The sequence below is a fragment of the Lepus europaeus genome, chromosome X, assembly GCF_033115175.1.
Source record: "Lepus europaeus isolate LE1 chromosome X, mLepTim1.pri, whole genome shotgun sequence".
NCBI classification, from domain to species: domain Eukaryota; kingdom Metazoa; phylum Chordata; class Mammalia; order Lagomorpha; family Leporidae; genus Lepus; species Lepus europaeus.
Genome location: NC_084850.1, coordinates 96780950 through 96798837, shown reverse-complemented (window position 1 = coordinate 96798837; position 17888 = coordinate 96780950). Strand labels below are relative to the sequence as shown.

Below are 17888 nucleotides of genomic sequence, written 5' to 3'. Positions count from 1 at the left end.
TGCAGCTAACAAAAGAACTTCAAAACACATGGAGGCTAAAACGGACAAAACTGAAAGGAAGACAAATACACAATTAGTGTTGGAATGTTCTATATTCTTTTCTTAGTCAACTAAAATATCAGTGAACAGTATAAGTGAGCATGAATATAAAATAATTGAACAAAACCATCAAACTTCTAGATCTACAAATTGAGGAGAATTGACTTGGGAAAGCAGCAGGTAGTGATCCAAATATTTGGGTCCCTGCCACCCATGTGGGAGTCATGGGTGGAGTGCCTGGCTCCTACTTTCCGCCTTGCCCAGCCCTAGTCACTGAGGCCATCTAGGGAGTGAACTAGCCTATGGAAGATTTCTGTTTCTGTCCGTCTTTATGTCTGTCTGTCTCTCTCTCTAACTCTGCTTTTCAATTAAATATTAAATAAATCTCAAAAAACTAAATTACAAATTAGTAACACAAAGATTAAGAGAAAAATCTCTAAACACCTAGAAATTAAATACACCACCAAATAAAATGAATTAAAGAATAACTCTCAAGGAAAATTAGAAAACATTTTGGAAATACACATATGTATGTATATATCTATGTATAAATATGAGAATATAACATATCAGAACTTATGGAATGTTATAGAACAAAAAGAGTAAATTTTAATGTACAAAAATATTTTAAAAATTATAGATCATGGGATCCCAGGATAGAATGCATTTGACAATATGCACAGAATATTTTAGCACAGAGAGTACAACTTAATGTATGTAAATTTAAAAAATCTCAGAGGAGGTAAGGGAATCTCAAAATGGAATAAAGAATGGGACAAAAGAACCTAGCCATACTGGAAATCTGACACAACCTCATTTAAGGGGGTAGGGGAACAGGTGTTGAATTATGTATCTTCAGAAATGAGTGGTACCTGTAATACTAAAGGCAAAACAAAGTTTTCATAATCACTGTATTCTAGTTGATAAAGGTGTTTCCCACTAGAGTATGAGTTAACAATTCTAAAATTACTATACCTACAATGAGGTCTTTAAATAGTTCATGGAAAATGTGTGTTATGAAAAAGTTATGCTTGCATTTCAATTTTTTTTGAACCAAAGAAACTTATTTTTAAATTTGTTTTCCCATGAACTCTTCACAATATCTATATATTTCCTTATTTGTCATCTAAGAGGGCCTAGAAGTAGTATTATCTCAAGTATCCACATCTTTAAGACCATTCTGCAATAGAAGAATTTAAGGTTACTTATGTCAACAGCTGCTTCCAGGGTGGGGATAGGAAATATGCAAGATGAGCCTGGAGCATCTTATACTACCACAAAGTAAGAAAATATTCAAAAACAAAATTACACAAAATACCTAGACTTGAGGGGAAGATAGCTAAAAAAAAAAGAGGGGGTGAGTGCAATCTCAGGGAAGAGTTAGGGAGAAAACGGGAGAGGAAATTCCATGCAAATTAGAGACACTGTGGACCCATGTGGAGGGTGTGGACTTGCACAACTCAGGACCCTAGCAGCCAAGAGACTTAGCACCAGCTTTTGAGTGAGGTGAGACCAGACTGCAACAGCCCAAGCCACAGGCCATAAAGCTGCAGGAAGAGCCTGGCATGACTCCGACTTGGAGCCCTGGAGGGGACTGGAGGAAAAAAAGGGGGCACATTTCCCTCTCTCTGACCACCCAGCACCGGTGTCCTATAACTAGTCAAGAGAGGGCAGGTGCCATTTTGGATATATGTAACAGCTGTGCCAGCTCATATTTGCTACCCCAGCAACCAGCCAAGAGGAAATGCCTGAGTCTGGCTGGGAGAATTGACAGGGGGCCGGGTGCTCATGACTGTGGGAGCCTTGTGTGCTGGGACTGTGAAGACACTGTGGCTGTGTGGGAGGTCACAGAGCACGGCTGGGTCTCTGGGCGGTCACTGAGGGTGGCTCCGCATGCTCAGGGCTCTGGTGAGGGTCACTGCTGCAGGATCCATGCTCACACCGAGGACTGCAGGGGTCCTCTGTATGGTCCTTGTGGCAGTGCAGATGCATATTGTACCCACTGGGGCTTGCACCCACGCACTGGTCTCCTTGGAGGAGAGAACGTGAGTGTGAGACTATGCCAACAGAGATGACCAAATCTCCCTTCTGATAAAAGAATAAAAAAGAGATTTACCACGCCCAACTTGGGTGTCACCTTGGACACTTCCCTCACCCTGGAGAACTGAACAGAGCTCCCTGGCCACACCCAACAAATACCTCTGGGCATTCACTGAAAGAACAGACCCTCCACTAATCCACAGAGGCACAGTCCAAAGATAAATCACAGGGCAAAAAAAAAAAAAAACCAAAAACCAAATATTACCACAAGTGACTAAAAATAAATGCAGCAATTCAAGAAACAAGAATGAGGGAGACAACATGATGTCCCCAAAAGAACACAACATTTCAGTACTAGAATGTGAAGATGAAGAAATTGAAGAAATGCCAGAAATGGAATTCAAAAAATTGATCATAGGATTACTTAGAAGAAATCAGAAGCAAATCCACGAATTAAAGAAATCCATACATAACATGAATGAAGATTTTTGCCATGAAATTGAGATTTTAAAGATAAACCAAAATGAAATATTGGAAATGAAGAATTCAATAGATAAAATAAAAATGAGGTATAAAGCCTTAACATCAGACTCAGTGAGGCTGAAGAAAGAATATCCAAGTTACAAGACAAATCTCCATAAATTTTAGTCAGACCACAAAAAAAGAAGAAATTAGAAATCTTAAAAAAAATTGTAGATTTATGGGATACTATCAAATGGGTCTTAGGAGTTTCTGAAGGTATAGAGAATAGATTAGAAGGTCTTTTTAGTGAAACGAAAGGTGGAAAATGTGACTATTATAAACATATATGCAGGGCTGGCACTGTGGTGTAGCAGGTGAGGCCACCCCCTTTAGTGCCGGCATCCCACATGGGCACCGATTCAAGTCCTGGCTGTTTCACTTCTGATCCAGCTCTCTGCTATGGCCTGGGAAAGCAGTAGAGAATGGCCCCAGTCCTTGGGCCCCTGCACCCATGTGGGAGACTCGGAGGGGGCTCCTGGCTCCTGGCTTTGGATCGATGCAGCTCTGGCTGTTGTGGCCAATTGGGGAGTGAACCAGCGGATGGAAGACTCTCTCTCTGCCTCTTCTCTCTCTGTGTGTAACTCTGACCTTCAAATAAATAAATTTTTTTTTTGACAGGCAGAGTGGACAGTGAGAGAGAGAGAGAGACAGAGAGAAAGGTCTTCCTTTTGCTGTTGGTTCACCCTCCAATGGCTGCCGCGGTTGGCGCGCTGCAGCCGGCGCACCGCGCTGATCTGATGGCAGGAGCCAGGGGCTTATCCTGGTCTCCCATGGGGTGCAGGGCCCAAGGACTTGGGCCATCCTCCACTGCCTTCCCGGGCCACAGCAGAGAGCTGGCCTGGAAGAGGGGCAACCGGGACAGAATCCGGTGCCCCAACCGGGACTAGAACCCGGTGTGCCGGCGCCGCAAGGCAGAGGATTGGCCTAGTGAGCCACGGTGCCGGCCAAATAAATAAATCTTTAGAAAATAAAAATAAATAAATTAAAAATATATATGCACCTAATTACAGGCTGTCTGGATATTTAAAAGAAATGTTAATTGATCTAAAGCAAGACATAGACTTCAATACCCCATGTTCAGCAATAGACAGATCAACCAGACAAAAAATCAGCAAGGAAACAACAGAGCTATTTGACACTATAGACCCAATGGACCTAATGGATATCCAAAGAACTCTGCATCACGCAGGTGCAGAATACACATTCTTCTCAGCAGTGCATTGACCTTCTCTAGGATATACCACATGCTAGGAAGAGAGGAAATCTTAGCAAATTCAAAACAATCCAAATCATACCGCACATCTCCTCTGACCACAACTGAATGAAGCTGGAAATCAACAACTCAAGAATCTCTAGAACATATGCAAACACATGGAGACTGAACAACATGATCCTGAATGAACAGTGTGTCACTGAAGAAATCAAAAGTGAAATAAAAAATTTCTGGAAACAAATGAAGACTGCAACACAACATATCAAATCTTATGGGATACAGCAAAAGCAGTGTTAAGAGGAAAGTTTATAGCAATTGGTACCTAAATCAAGAAAATGGAAACACACCAAATAAATGAGAAACAATGCATTGCAGCAAACCAAACACAAAACTAGTAGAAGAATTAATTAAAATTAGAGAAGAAATACACAAAATTGAAACAAAAAAATACAAAATATCAGTGAAACAGAGCTTGTTTTTTGAAAAAATAAACAAAATTGACACACAGTTTGCCCAACTAATCAAAAAAGGGGGAGAAGACCCAAATCAATAAAATTAGAGATGAAAAAGGAAATATAATAACAGACATTACAGAAATAAAAAGAATCATCAAAAATTACTACAGAGAGCTGCATGCAACAAACTGGGAAACTTAGGAAAAATTGGTAGATTTCTAGACACGTAAGACTTACCTAAATTGAGCCTTGAAGGCATAGAAAACCTAAACAGACCAATAACCAAGACAGAAATTGAATCAGTAATAAAGACCCTCCAAACAAAGAAAAGCCCAGACTGGATGGCTTCACTACAGAATTCTACCAAACATTTAAGGAAGAATTAACTCCAATTATTCTCAAGCTATTCAAAACAACTGAAAAGGAGGGAATCTTCCCAAACTGCTTCTATTAAGCATCACCTTAATCCCTAAACCTGAAAAAGATGCAACAGAGAAAGAGAACTATAGACCAAGTTCCCTGTTGAACATAGACACAAATATCCTCAAAATACTAGCCAACAGATCAGAAAGATCACTCACCCAGACCAAATTGAATTTATCCCTCATATGCAGGGATTGTTCAACATACACAAATCAATGTGATACATCACATTAATAAAGTGAAGAACAAAAACCATATGATTACCTCAACAGATGCAGAGAAAGTGTTTGATAACATACAACACCCTTTCATGATGAAAACTTTAAGCAAATCGTGTATAGAAGGAACATTTCTCAACATAGTCAAGGCAATCTATGACAAACCCATGGCCAGCATCCTACTGAATGGGGAAAAGTTGGAAGCATTCCTACTAAGAACCAGAACCAGACAAGGATACTCACTTTCACCATTGCTATTCAATAGTCCTGGATGTTTTAGCCAGAGCCATTAGGCAAGGAAAAGAAATCAAAGGGATACAAATTGGGAAGGAAGAAGTCAAAATATCCCTACTGGCAGATCATATGATTCTATACATAGGGGATCCAAAAAATTCCACTAAGGGACTACTGGAACTCATAGAAGAATTTGGTAAATTGGCAGGATATAAAATCAACACACAAAAATCAATAGCATGGCCGGTGCCATGGCTTAACAGGCTAATCCTCTGCCTTGCAGCACCGGCACACCGGGTTCTAGTCCCGGTTGGGGCACCGGATTCTATCCCAGTTGCCCCTCTTCCAGGCCAGCTCTCTGCTATGGCCCGGGAAGGCAGTGGAGGATGGCCCAAGTCCTTGGGCCCTGCACCCGCATGAGAGACCAGGAGAAGCACCTGGCTCCTGGCTTTGGATCAGTAAGATGCGCCGGCCGCAGCGGCCATTGGAGGGTGAACCAATGGCAAAAAGGAAGACCTTTCTCTCTGTCTCTCTCTCTCACTATCCACTCTGCCTGTCCAAAAAAAAAAAAAAAAAAATCAATAGCCTTTTTATACACAGACAATGCCACGTCCGACAAAGAATTTCTAAGATCAATCCCATTCACATATCTATAAAAAAATCAAGTATCTGGGAATGAATTTAACCAAAGATGTCAAAGAGCTCTATGATGAGAATTACAAAAACATTAAAGAAAGATACAAAACATAAAATGAAAAAATCTTTCATTTCATGTTCCATTCTATATTCATGGATTTGAAGAAGCAATATCATCAAAATGTCTATACTACCTAAACCAATTTACAGATTCAATGCTATACCAATCAAAATACCAATGACATTCTTCTCAGATCTACAAACAAATGATGTTGAAATTCATATGAAAACACAGGAGACCCTGAATAGCTAAAGCAATCTTAAACAACAAAAACAAAACCGTAGGCATCACAATACCAGATTTCAAAACATACTACAGGGCAGTTATAGTCAAAATAACCTAATATTGCTACAAAACAGATGGATAGAACAAAGGAACAGAACAGAAATGCCAGAAATCAATCCAACTATCTACAACCAACTTATCTGTGACAAAGGAACTAAAATTAATTCCTAGAGCAAGAACAGTCTCTTCAATAAATGGTGCTAGGAAAACTCAAAATGGATTAAAGATCTAAATATATGACCCAATACCATCAAATTATTAGAAAGCCTTGGGGAAACCCTGAAAGACACTGGCATAGGCACAGAGTTCTTGGAAAACACCCCAGAGGCACAGGCAATCAAAGCCAAAATTGACAAATGGTATTAGATCAAATTGAGAAGTTTCTGCACTGCAAAAGAAACACTCAGGAAAGTGAAGAGGCAATTGACAGAATGGGAGAAATTATTTGCAGAATATGCAATTGATAAAGGATTAATAACCAGAATATATAAAGAGATCAAGAAAATCAACAACAACTAAACAAACAATCCAGTTAAGAAATGGGCAAAGGACTTAAACAGACATTTTTCAAAAGAGGAAACCCAAATGGCCAACAGACACATGAGAAAATGCTCAGGATCACTAGCTTTCAGGGGAATGCAAGTCAAAACCACAATGAGATTTCACCCCACCCCTGTTAGAATGGCTTTCATACAGAAATTAACAAACAACAAATGTTGGCAAGGATGTGCGGAAAAAGGTACCTTACCACTGTTGGTGGGAGTGTAAACTGGCACAGCCATTGGGGAAGACAGTATGGAGATACCTCAGAAATATGAATATAGACCTACCATTTGATCCAGCCATCCCACTCCTGGGAATTTACCCAAATCAAAGGAAATCAGGATATGAAAGAGTTATCTGTACGCCCATGTTTATTGCAGCTCAATTCACAATAGCTAAGATACAGAACCAACCCAAATGTCCATCAACAGAAGACTAGATAAAGAAATTATGGGATACGTATACCATAGAATTTATTGTGGGGTAAAAAAAGTGAAATCCTGTCATTTGCAACAAAATGGATGGAAATGGAAAACATACTTAGTAAAATATGCCAGTCTCAAAGGGACAAATACCATATGCTCTCCTTGATCTGTGATAACTAATAGAGGACCTAACAGGCAAGCTATAGAAGTGAAATTGACACTTTGCGATGCAATGATTTTGAAAAGTTCTTGTCTTGACTGTTGAGGAGCAGGTTTTTCTTCATACTATTTGTTGAACTCTCTACTTAGTATAGAGTTAATCATATGTGTATATAGTTAATTGAAAATAGATATTGGTAGAAAGAATGGGAATGGAAGAAGGAGGGGGAAGAAGGGTGGAAGGGCAGGTATAGTGGGAAGACTCACTATGTTCCTAAAGTTGTATTTATGAAATGCCTAAGTTTGTTTTCCTTAAATAAAAGGTTTCTGGGAGGAAAAAAACCTAACAAGTACTTAGGAAAATTGTTAGTATCACCAAAAATAAGGGAAATCTGATGAACTATTAAAGCCAAAAGAAGTTTAAAGAAATATGGCTACTAAATATAATGTAGCATCCTGGGACAGAAAAACTATTTAAGGTAAAAAAAATTATAATATAGACTTTAATAATAAAGTATCAAGCCTGATTCAATAGTTTTGACATATTTACCATAATAATTTATGTAAGCTATTAACAATATGGGAAACAAGGTGGGCTAAATGATAATTCTTTGTACCATCAGAACAATTTTGCTGTGAATCTGAAATTTCACTCTACAAAGGCTAATAATTGAAATATGCAGCTACAATGGTACTTATCAGTAATCTAAGCTTTTTTAAAAAGATTTTTATTTATTTGACAGAGTTACAGACAGTGAGAGAGAGAGAGACAGAGAGAAAGGTCTTCCTTCCATTGGTTCACTCCCCAAATGACTGCCATGACTGGAGCTATGTGGATCTGAAGCCAGGAGACAGGTAATTCTTCTGGTCTCCCATGCAGGTGCAGGGCCCAAGCACTTGGGCCATCCTCCATTGCACTCCTGGGCCACAGCAGAGAGCTAGACTGGAAGAGGAGCAACTGGGACTAGAACCCGGCACCCATATGGGATGCCGGTGCTGCAGATGGAGGATTATCCTAGTGTGCCACCGTGTCAGCCCCCCTTAGCTTCTATCTTAAACAACTAGGAAAAAATAAGCAAAATAAACACAAAGCATGTAGAAGGTAGAAAATACTAAAATCAGAAATCAATGAAATTTAAAACAGGAAAACAGTAGGGAAAAACCAATAAGAGTAAAACCTGGATCTTAGTAAAAATGGCTAAAACAGATTAAATACAGCAAGTCCCTCAAAACAACATATTACCAAAACTCACCCAACATAAAATATAAAACCTAAACAATCCTATTACTACCATCAAAGAATTTGAACTTGTTCTTAACCCTATAAAAAAGAAATCTCTGAGCCTCAATAGTTTTATTGAAAAACTCTTCCAGGCACTTAAAGGAGAAATAAGACCAATTCAAAATAAACTCTGGAAAACAGAAATGGAAGGAATACACAATCTAAAAAAACAAAGCAAGGGCCTGGGTAAACTCCCTTGTCTTCTGAAACAATGAAACTATGGGAAAAAATATATAAAACCCAGCATTTGAGAACTCTGACAAATATCAAAGCCACATGGCAAAATTAAAATCATATAAGCAATACGAACTTTTAAACTACCGGTATCTGGAACATTTTAACTCGGGACAATGCCCATTCCCCATCTCTTTAGCTTAGTGTTGTAGCCAAAAGCCAGCAGTACTTCAGACAAGGGGATAGATCAGACCTTTTTGGAGCCTCTCTTAAAAGCACCGCCCCTATAGCAGTCATTATTTTGCAGAAACCTGAAAAAAAAATCTATATTTGCAGAGTATGGTAGGTATTTGATTACACTCAAAGCTCAGCTCTGCTCAGTTTAAAATGGAAGGGCATTGGAGGGGTGAAGAATAAGGGGTTACCTGTGGAACACTACTGAAATTAAAGTAAAGTGCTGGCAGCAACTAAGCTGCCCAAAGCTGTGACTTCAGCTGTGGCAAACAAGAGCCTAGCCTACAATGAAAAGGGAATTCTGGGAAACTAGATGACCATAGGACACTCTGGAAACCTCTGAGATATTCCTGGGAACATAAAATTCTAGCATGCCCAGCAAAGACCTCAGAATGGAAAAGGTACCAGTCACTCATACCTGGCTGACCTTGAGTTCCCAGGCAAGTTTTGAAAGCAAAATTAAAGGTTGCCTTGTAAACTATCTGAAGTCTGAATGTATGCATTTTCACAGAGATCCCCTTGGAAAAGATGCTCATGCAGAAACTGAATTTTGGCCAATAATTGGCTCATCAATAAATGGCACTGGCCCAGGTGTGAACCTTAGGAGACCAGGCTTAAAAGTAAAAAACAAAAAGTGGGGGTCAGCTCTGTGGCAAAGCAGGTTAAGCCTCTGCCTGTGGCACCAGCATCCCATATGGGTGCTGGTTTGAGTCCCGGCTGCTCCATTTCTGATCCAGTGCTTGGGCCCCTGCACCCATGTGAGAGAGCTAAAGAAGTACCTGGCTCTTGGCTTTGGATCAGCCCATCTCCAGCTGTTGTGGCCATTTGGGGAGTGAACCAGCTGATGAAAGATCTCTCTCTCTCTCTCCCTCTCTCATTCCCTCCATCTGTAACTCTACCTCTCAAATAAATAAATCTTTTTTTAAAAATACTTTTAAAAAAGTAAAGACAAAAAGAAATTAAAATTATAGCAGGGAATTAAATGAACAGACATTGCAAGGAATACTGATTTTAGGACCCATAAAAGTGGTGTTTTTTATAATGAAAGAAAATTGGGCGTTTAATTACCTCATTCAGCAAAAATTCAGGACAGTGTGTTACACTTTTATGTTTTAAAATCAGTGATGTCATAGATTTCCTTGTAAATGCATACTTTATAATAAATTTACATGTTAAAAGAAAAAAATTAAAAAATTAAATTATAGCAGGGAATTAAATGAACAGACATTGTAAGGAATACTGATTCTTTGTGAAAAATTGCTGAATAAATAAGTAGCAACAAGATAAATAACAACATTAACAAAATACAGCAACAACAAACCTTGGGGGAATGGAGTAATCTGATACCAGAGTTGTGATATTATCTAAAGTATCCAGTTTTTAAAAAGATTTATTTATTGGAAATGCAAAGAGACAGACACACACACACACACACAGTCTTCCATCCACTGGTTCACTCCTCAAATGGCTTCATCAGCCAGTTCTTGGCCATGTCAAAGCCAGCAGCCACATGGGAAGCACTGCCCATGGACTTGGATCATCTTCTGCTGCCTTCCCAGGCCCTGAAGCAGGGAGCTAGATCGAAAGCAGAACAGCCAAGGCTCAAGCTGGCACTCTAATATGAGATGCTGGCATCATAAACAGAAGCTTCATCTGCTGCACTACAATGCTGGCCCTTAAAATATCCAGTTTTTATCACAACATTGAAACATGCAAAGAAACAGGGAAGTATGCTACATATACAGGAAAAAAAGGAAACCAACAAAAACATCCCTGAGGGGCTGGCGCTGTGGCATAGCAGGTTAAGTCGCTGTCTGCAGCATTGGCATTCTATATGGATGGCTGATTCGAGTCCCAGTTGCTCCACTTCAAATCCAGCTCCCTGCTAATGTACCTGGGAAATCAGGAAAAGATGGCCCAAGTACTTGGGCTCCTGCACCCATGTGGATGAACTGGATGAAGCTCCTGGCTCCTGGCTTTGGCCTGGCCCAGCCCTTGCTGTTGTGGCCATATAGGGAATGATCCAGTAGATGCAAAAACTCTGTCTCCCCCCATCTCTCTGTAATTCTGACTTTCAAATAAATTTAAAAATCTTTAAAAAAAATCCGAGGGGGCCTGTATTTATTTCAGCTTAGTAAATTAGCTATGACAAATATAATCAAATGTGAAGAAACTATACCTAAAAGAATTAAAGCATGGTATGATGTCTCACCAAATGAATAACAGAAATAAAACTTATTTTTTAAAAACAAAATTTGGAGTTGAAAAATATAATCCCAGAAGTAAAAAATTCCTAATACAGAGATTTGGGCAAAAAAATCAGTCAACAAGACAGGTTAATAGAGAAAATCACCCTGAGGAAAATTAAAATAATGACTGAAGTCTCAGAAACATGTTGGACACCATCAGGAATGAAAAATTCTGCATAAAAGGAGTTACAAGAACAGAACAAGAAAGGAGTAGAAAAACATGAACAATAATGGCGCCAAATTTCCAAAATTAAACAAATACTAATCTACACATCCAAGCTCAATGAGTTACAACTAGAGTAAATTCAATGAGATCCATACCTAGACACCCATCAGCACATTGATGAAAGTCGAAGACATGAAGAAAATCTTGAAAGAAGCCAAAAATTAGACTTATAACACACAAGGGAACCTCTGTAAAATTAAGAGCTGGGTTCTCATTGGAAACCAAACAGGCCATAGACAATGAGATGACATTGTAAAGGGCTCAACGAGAAAAGACTGTGAAGCAAGAAGACAGCTAAATCCTTTCACATGAAGGAACCCCATAAACAGCACTGTGTTATAAATGCCTTCAGGGATGACATACTTCTTGCAGGGAAGGATATAATGTTCTGCATGTAGGTGGAGGGAATTATGTTTCAGTGAAATGAATTCCCGTTTTCTATAGGTAAATCTACAGAAAAAGAGCGACCGGTATGTTGTGCAAAGTGTATAATAGTTAAGGCATCAAAATCTACACCATCTTTTCAGAGTCAACTGATCAGCTGTGTGAGTTTAAAGGTGGACAAATGCCAGTTTGTGTACCAGGACAGAAGTGGGTAAAGGGCCAGCACTGTGGTACGGCGGGTTAAAATCTCGGCTTGTGACACTGGCATTGGTTTGAGTCCCTGCTGGTCCACTTCTGATCCAACTCCCTGCTAATGCACCTGGGAAAGCGAGCAAAGGATGGCCCAAGTGCCTGGGCCCCTGCACCTATGTAGGAGACCTAGATGAAGTTCCCGGCTCCTGGTTCCGATCAGCTCAGCTCTGGCCATTATGGCCATTTGGGGAGTGAACCAACAGATGAAGACTTCTCTGTCTCTGCCTCTCTCCTAACTCTTCATTTCAAATAAATAAATATTTTAAAAAGTGGGTAAGACAATGGGTACAACTGAGATTTGGAAATAAGCAGTTATAATGGCAAAATATTAATAACCTCGTATTTACTTTGTTCACCTTTTTATTTCTGAAATTTCTATGTTTGGGATGTGGTTTATCCCCCAAAGCTTCTTTTTTTAAAAGTTTTTTTTTTTTTTTGACAGGCAGAGTGGATAGTGAGAGAGAGAGACAGAGAGAAAGGTCTTCCTTTTTGCCGTTGGTTCACCCTCCAATGGCCGCTGCAGCCGGCGCATCTCGCTGATCCGAAGCCAGGAGCCAGGTGCTTCTCCTGGTCTCCCATGCGGGTGCAGAGCCCGAGCACTTGGGCCATCCTCCACTGCCTTCCCGGGCCATAGCAGAGAGCTGGCCTGGAAGAGGGCAACCGGGATAGAATCCGGCGCCCCAACTGGGACTAGAACCTGGTGTGCCAGTGCTGCAAGGCGGAGGATTAGCCTGTTAAGCCATGGCGCCGGCCCCCCCAAAGCTTCTTGTGTTGGAAGCTTGGTCCCTAGTGTGGTAATGTTGGGAGGTAGTGTGGATCTTAAGAAGTGGGGCATGGTAAGAGGTCCTTAGATCACTAAGGAAGCTGGCCCTGGGAGGGATAAAGGTAGCTCTCATGGGACCTCTGAATTCTTGCAATGGTGAGTTGTTTTAAAAGCTTGAGCCTGGCCGGTGCCGCGGCTCAATAGGCTAATCCTCCACCTGCGGCGCTGGCACACCAGGTTCTAGTCCCAGTTGGGGTGCCAAATTCTGTCTCGGTTGCTCCTCTTCCAGTCCAGCTCTCTGCTGTGGCCCAGGAGTACAGTGGAGGATGGCCCAAGTGCTTGGGCCCTGCACCCGCGTGGGAGACCAGGAGAGGCACCTGGCTCCTGGCTTTGGATCAGTGCGGTGCGCCAGCCGTAGTGTCCATTTGGGGGGGGTGAACCAACGGAAAAGGAAGACCTTTCTCTGTCTCTCTTTGTCCACTCTGTCAAAAAAAAAAAAAAAAAGGGTTGAGCCTTATCTCAAATCACTCTTTGGTTTCCCATCTGGCCATGTGATTGATAGCTCTTGTATGCAATCCTCAAGGTGATGTCATCAAACTTTAGTCTCAACCTAAAGACAAATAGATGAGGCCAGCTAATCATGGACATTCACCCTCCAAAACTGGAAGCTAAATAAACCTCTATTTTGTTACCCTACCTCAAATATTTCATTACAGTAACACAAAATGGACCTAACTTGAAATATCAAAACTGACAGTTTTGTTATGAAAAAGATTTGAAAGGGCAGGTATTTGGTGTAGTGGTTAAGATGCCACTTAGGGACCTCATATCAGTGTGCTTTGGTTTAAGTCCCAGCTCTGCTGCCATTTCTAGCTCCCTGCTGATGTATACGATGGGAAGCAGTAAAGATGGCTCAAGTAGATTCCTACCACTCACTCACCTTGAAGACCTGGATTGAGTCTTTGGTTTCTTTTTTTTTTTTTTTTTTAACTTTAAGGTAAGGACTAATCCTGGTCACCTTTGAGAATTTCTGTAAAAGAGGTCAACTAATACCACACTTAAGTATTCAAATTATTTTGCCCAGCTGCTTAATTAAGAGTAGTATCACTCTAAGAAGTCAATTTTCTTTTCTTTTCTTTCTTTTTTGACAGGCAGAGTGGACAGTGAGAGAGAGAGACAGAGAGAAAGGTCTTCCTTTTCCGTTGGTTCACCCTCCAATGGCAGCTGCGGCTGGTGCATTGTGCTGATCCGAAGCCAGGAGCCAGGTGCTTCTCCTGGTCTCCCATAGGGTGCAGGCCCAAGCACTTGGGCCATCCTCCACTGCCTTCCCGGGCCACAGCAGAGAGCTGGCCTGGAAGAGGGGCAATCAGGACAGAATCCGGCGCCCCAACCGGGAGTAGAACCCGGTGTTCATGTCTTTATCTAACTGGTCCTAATTGCTTCAAACTGTATAAAAATTGACTGTCCAAGCATATGCAAAAGAAATAAAATACTCAGCTTTACTAGGGTTGCAAAGATATGGGCAGCTAATCAATGTCCTGTAAATACTCTTTTATTTTATTGTGGCAACAGCCCAAAAAGGTTAACTTCTAGAAAACTCAGCCTAATAAAATAAAATAATTCATCATAATTAGGCAATATAATTTTTTTCAAGCAAAATATATAAATTAATACCACTTATCCCTTTAAAAAGTCTTGTTATAATCTATAAAGCAACCAAAAGTAGATGATACACACCCTTTAGAAAACACAATTCTCCTTTTTAGATATATTTATAAAAAGAAATCAACATATGTAGCATCAATAGGTTTGATTAGCAAATGTCACCCATGTAGGCATGATTATCTCATTAATGGCCAGATATAGATACATAACCACTCTGATAACTGAATAACCTGTAAAGTATACTATGACTTGTAAGGCCCCATCCACTACTAAACCATGCCCCGTAATATATGGTGAACTCTAAAAGAAATACAATCACATGTGCCACCTTAATAGTTTCTCCAAACTTCCCAAGAGGAATATTTTTCTTTAAATGTTCTTCTTTCAAGTCTTTTGTCATATCTGTGCAAATAAATCCTGGTGCAACTACATTCACTCTAATTTTCCTTCTTGCTACCTCTTTGGCAAGAGCATGTGAAAATCCAACTAATCCTCCTTTACTGGCACTGTAAACAGACTGGCCAGAATTGCCTTTTAAGCCAATAATACTTCCTACGTTGACAATAGACACTCCCTGATGCTGAATCATAGTCCTCATGGCAGCTCTACATGTCAGCATGGACCCCAAGAGGTTGGTATGAAGCTGAGAGACCAGATCTTCAGTTTTTGTTCTAAGACTATCCCAGCTAATACCAGCTGCATTTACCAGGAAATTTACTTGACCTAAACATTTCTCCATCTCTTCAAATGTATTTTGAACATCATGTTCTTTAGCAACATCACAGCTGAGTGCCAAATGATCTCAACCACCCAGACTCCAGCGATCGAGTCCTTGGTTTCTGGCTTCAGCTCCAGCAAGGGGTCATTTTGAGTATTTGGGGAGTGGACCAATGCATGGGAGTTCTCTCTCTCTCTCTCTCTGATGCTTAATAAATAAGCAAATAAAAATGTGAAAACAAATCTGGAAAAGTTAAGGCAGCTAATTCTTTCAGACATGCAAAAGGAACTTTATACTTTCAGGGCTCATTCTAATAACTAGTTCTTTTTGATGACTAGAATACAAAGAATACTCAAAACTTTGCATTTCTATTAAACCATTTTTAGAGTATGACCTTTCCTGGTTTTGATTTCTGAAAAGATTAGAAGGAGTCTTTATTATTTTATGTTCACTTGAATCCTGGAATGTTTAAATTCAAATGATTGTATTTCTGTTATAAAAATGCTTTACTTTTTCACATTTTTGGGTATCTTACAGCATAAAATGAAACCTTATTAATAACAGATTTATTAGGCAAAATATTTTCTGTGGTGCAGGGGGCTTGGCCTGGTGATTAAGACATGGTTTAGGACACCTGTGTCCCATATCGAAGTGTCTGGGTTCAACATCCGCTTCTGGCTCATGATTCCAGCTTGCTGCAAGTGAAGAACCTGGGAAGGCAACAATGATGACTCAAGTGCTTGGGTCCTTGAAACCTTCATAGGAAACCTGAATTGAGTTCCAGCTCTCAGCTTTGGCCTGACTCAGATCTGGCCACTGTGGAGTGAACCAGTAGATATCAGGATGGATAGCAGTTTGATGGCGCTCTCTCTTTCCCCCTCAAATAAAAATAAATATTTAAAAAACAAGTTAATGTAATTTAACTGAGTCTAGAAGAGAAGGTACCAGGAGTAATAGATGCTGGGGCCAGCACTGTGGCATAGTGGGTAAAGCCAGCATCCCATATGGGCGCCGGTTTATGTCCTAGCTGCTTGCCTTCTGATCCAGCTCCCTCCTAATGGACTGGGAAAAGCAGTGGACGATGGCCCAAGTGTTTGGGCTCATGCACCCACATGGCAGACCCAGATGAAGTTCCCGGCTTCGGCCTGGCACAGCCCTTGTCATTGAGGCCATCTGGGTAATGAACCATTGGATAGAAGACACCCCCCTGAATAACTCTTTCAAAATAAATAAATCTTGTGGTGCCGGCATCCCATATGGGCACTGGGTCATTTCCCAGCTGCTCCACTTCCAATCCAGCTCCCTGCTGATGTGCCTGGGAAAGCCGTGGAGGATGGCCCAAGTGCTTGGGCCCCTGTGCCCATGTGGGAAACCCAGAAGCAGCAGCCTGTGCCTTCAGAATGGCCCAGCTCTGGCTGGCTATTGCAGCCATTCGGGGAGTAAACCAGTAGATGGAAGAGCTTTCTCTCTTTCTCTCCCCTCTCTTTCTGTAACTCTGCCTCTCAAATGAATAAATAAAATCTTGAATAATAATAATGGAGATGTGAAAACATTTCTAAGAAACGAAAGAACCATAGGCCATTCTTCCCAATAAACAGTTCTTTAGGAAGAAATAAAAAGGATGCTATACAGTAATCCAAACCCACATGAAGAAATAGAGTACATCATTAAGATAGAACTATAAATATTCAGTATAAATGTATTTTCTCTTTATAATTCTTTTCTTCTCCTACACTGATGGGCTTACAACATGTAAAGATGTAATTGTCTAACAACAGTACAAAGAAAACTGGAGGTAACATAGGCATGTGCATGCACGCACAGAGAAAACTTTTGTATTTCATCACAATTTAATTAATGCTAATATGAACTAGACTGCTTTAAATTAAAAAGCTAGTTGCAATCTCCATGGCTACCATAAGAAAAAAATACAATAAAATTAAATAAGCAGTAAGGGACCTTAAAAATTATACTAAAAATATCTATTTAAAAAAGGCAGGAATCAAAGAAGAGAGGAACAAACAAGTCATAAGCCATACAGAAAATAAAAGCAAAATGTCAAGCATGAATCCTACCTTACCAGTAATCACTTTAAGAGGAAATGGTTTAAAGACAGAAACTGACAGAAGATCTTACAGAAATTTTCTTACAGAAAATTCTATAAAATTCCTTATAGAAAAATTCCAATTTATCTATATGATGTTCATAAGAAACACAACTTGGATTCAAAGATCCAAATACATTAAAACTGAAAGAATGGGGGTCAGCACTGTGGTGAGGCAGGGAAAGCTGCCACCTGCCGTGCCGGCATCCCATATGGGTGCCAGTTCCAGTCCCGGCAGCTCTACTTCCGATCCAGCTCTCTGCTATGGCCTGGGAAAGCAGTAGAAGATGGCTCATGTCCTTGGGCCCCTGCACCCATGTAGGAGACCTGGAAGAAGCTCCTGGCTCCTGATTTTGGATCAGCCTAGCTGCAGCCATTGCAGCTATTTGGGGAGTGAACCAGCGGATTGAAGACCTCTCTCTCTCTCTGTCTCTCTCTGCCTCTGCCTATCTGTAACTGTGTCTTTCAAATAAAAAAAAAAGTCTTAAAAAAGTGAAAGAATAGAAAAACATATAGTACATACACCATTAAGCAAAAGAGAATAAGATCAGCTAAACTACTATCAGAAACACATACTACTATCA

General features: G+C 40.3%; 1 protein-coding gene and 1 pseudogene across 2 annotated transcripts in view; both read right to left on the bottom strand.

Annotated features, from left to right (window-relative positions):
* WNK3 (WNK lysine deficient protein kinase 3) overlaps positions 1 to 17888 on the bottom strand; it is a 151119-nt gene that overhangs the window by 16157 nt on the left and 117074 nt on the right. The gene's annotated exons all lie outside the window — the stretch shown is intronic.
* On the bottom strand, positions 1885 to 17014 carry LOC133753640 (3-oxoacyl-[acyl-carrier-protein] reductase-like; annotated as a pseudogene).